Raw genomic sequence first — 3,479 nt, 5'->3', positions numbered from 1 at the left:
AATTACTTTGTTTACTAAAGATCTCTCGTTCATTTGGTTACTCTCCTCATACCTTAAAACAATTAACTTCACAGATCTGATCGGTGTAAAATTAAATAAAGCTTTAATCTGTAAATCAATTTTTGGTTTATGAAATTTTACTCACTTTTACTGACAGCTGATAACACTTAACTGTTTGCGATCAGGCTTAAATGGTGATCTCCATCAAAATTGTCCATGAACAATTACCAGTTATTGAGAATTTATAAAATCATCGAGTGATCAATGTCGACCTTAAAACATTTTTACCCTAAAATGATAATAGGTATCCATTTGAAGATGATACAAAAGAACCCAAAATAGACTTACCAAGCTTCTGCCGATTGTTAGAAAATTGAGAAAGGCTGAAGAGCATCACCGATTGGGCTAAATCCAGTGAGCGACCCTTAATAACAATCATTTAAGCTTACATAATCAACGACGACGTGAATACCCGAGTTTCTGACTCGCTGGGCTGACTCGACGGTCATCTGCCACCGTCAGGAAATCATACCATATTGCTTCTCGAATGAATCCCTCATTTAAATTTCCCCAATTCAGTAATCCACGACCAAGTACCTTTTCCAGATCTTCTCCGCACAACGAAACGCTTCCTCTGACTTCTATGACTGCTTCCCACTATATTTACTAGTAGATGGAACGAATTTAGTCCTTCTTTGACCACTTTAAACCTGCTTTTGCCTGCATTATATCAGCGCAAGTTAAAGGTTCGTGCTAAGGTTGAAACGACAACATGATCTTTCCTGTTTGAAAAACCAAACCTGGATGGGTTGACTCAAGTGCTAGGTCTATCTGTACTATCGACCAAATCATAAATAGCTATAAATAATCTGCCCTGCTACTTCCAAACATCATCTCTACATAAAAAGCATAAAATTTTGACCTGCCATGAATTATATCTGTTGTTAAAATCATTTGGTCACTGATACTGCGTATGAGATTACCTTTGTTTGGTAATCGAGGGTCCAGGGACTGAAGATGCTTTTCCCGACGAACGCGCCACTTTCACGCTGGCTTTGAAAATTCGCGCGAGATTGCATTGTGATACAAATAGTATCTGTCTTTCATCTCAGCTCGTCTTCCATCAGTGACGCAAAGTACACAATTCATGACAGATTAGAGGCTATTAATTGAATCCTAATTAGGTTTTTACAAGGATACTGGAAATTGAAACTTCCCCCCTGTGGTGAGTTTCAAATTCGTATGAATTTCATCATGGAGGATGATCTCGAGGACGTTGACTTCAGTAGCAAGAGAGCAAAGCAGGGTAATTATGACAGTTTTGATAATGATCCTGATTTCTCTGGACAGGTCCAGACAGAAACAGCCGTAAGCCCACTGAAAAGAAAGACCAAGAACTCAAGCTCACCCAAACCGAAAAGACCAACGTCCAAAAAACTCAAAGCACCGAAAACATCCAAAGTTGAGCAAAACCACCTCCAACAAAAAGCAGCCATAAAAGTCCAGCAAATCCAAGCCAAGGAAATGCTATTAGCATCATGCTCCAAAAGAGAAGTCAGTCCAGTGGCCACGCCAGTGAAGGCAGCATTAGAAGACCAGGTTGACCACCAAGACTGGCAAGAGGAGTTAAATCTAACACCTCCTGAAAGTCTGGAAATATCAGACCATGAAGTCAGCCAGGAGAGGAATAACGTAATAGGAAAAAGACAAGATGTTCAAGAGGGAGAAGATATATAAAAACAAATCAGACAACTAAAAGAGAAGCTGGGTACGCAATTTTAATTCTAAAATTAACCTGTAAAAAATAGTTTATAAGACTTATAGCTGCTGTACTCTGATATGCAACTAACTGCAGTGAGGCTCTTCGATGCGAATATTTGATTTCTTTAAAGTAAATTTCTATGGACAAATTGGTGAACTAAAAATTCCAGTGGATGTACAGCTGAAAAGATTATTTGCATAATAATCAGTAAGGCAGCTGAATTGCGTTATTAATACGTAAAATATCGTTTATTATACAATTACAAGAAATATAAATATACCAACTTAAAAGTCTAAAAAAAATTAATATAACTTACTATTAGTATTAGATAGCAAAAGCCAATGCATGATACCATCTGCATTTGGTAATTGTAACAGAAAAACCAGCTTGTTTGCATGATAATGTCAAGAGTCCATCAACAGTTTTATAGCCTGTGTTGTTGGGTAGTTGAACATTGCAAATCCCCCAAAAAGTGATGCATTCAGGTGAGAAAATAAGAAAAACACCACGATCATATATTAATAATTGAAGATATATATAATTAATTTTAATGTATTCAATACCTTTTTGTTACTGGTAATTTGTATATAAACAGTTTTTCTTTTTTGAGTTAATTTACAGCCCTTCTTGTAAATGCAAAAAAAACACTCTCCTGCCATATTGTCTAATAAACAACGTTCAGATAATATCCAGAAAGATGGGTCATTGAGGGCAAATAAGAACAGTGGTTCAAAGCTAGGAGAAAGAACAGATTACAAACCAAAGAAAGGCCTCTTTATCAACAGCATATCATATGTAAGTATAATCAATTTTTGTTGAAATATAGGAGCCTTACAATGTACCTGTATGTTCTGGACTGAGTGACACAGTTGGGTTCCTAATATACGGCTGTGTTTTTGTTTAACATAAAAATAGGGAGCTTTTATTTATGCTGTTATCAATCTCTGTATGTCTGATTGAATCACTGCCTGAATAAAATTCAGCAAAGGAATGGATTTCTATAATTACTGCAAAGATAACATACATAAAAGATATGTATAATAAGCTTTAGCACAAATTAATAATCTATTTTTATAAAGAAATCCGAAAATTGTCTCCCACCTAGTCTTCCTATTTTCTAAGTTTAATTTTTGCTGAAGTCAGTTTGGTACACATCATTAGTTGCCAGGTTTTAATTAGGTAACTTTTCCGATTGCCAATGTTGGATGTGTTTGATTTCTGTCTTGTATGAATTATTATTTTGCAGAGAACAGATATTCCTGAGAATCAGGCAAACAATGTAAGTGAAAAATATATGTGTAAATTAGCGTTCGTACAGTGAACATGAGCCTTATCACATATCACGTTGTTATATAGAAATGTCATAATGACAACCAGTTTTAACCGGTAATTTTATATTGTATCAAGAATATCACTCAATTTTAATTATTATTACCCTGTATAAATCATGAAAATTTCTTAAATATCGAAACTCAGTTTGTTATTCACCAATTTCTATATGGATTTATCTGCCTCAATTTTCCAAACCTATAACTGTGGCATAAAACATCTCTATTGCTGCCTTTAAAGTTTGCATAATTTCTTTGTACTCATCAAAAGTGAAGATATCTATTGGTAAAGGTTCTGTTAGAAGAGGTTTTTGTTTTACAAATCTAGCTTGCATACTTAATTGAGCTGCGTCATTTAATTATTATACTCATTACTCTGAATGTTTTTT

Source organism: Porites lutea, chromosome 3, assembly GCF_958299795.1.
Source record: "Porites lutea chromosome 3, jaPorLute2.1, whole genome shotgun sequence".
Classification (NCBI taxonomy): Eukaryota; Metazoa; Cnidaria; class Anthozoa; order Scleractinia; family Poritidae; genus Porites; species Porites lutea.
Note: the sequence above shows the minus strand (reverse complement) of the source record.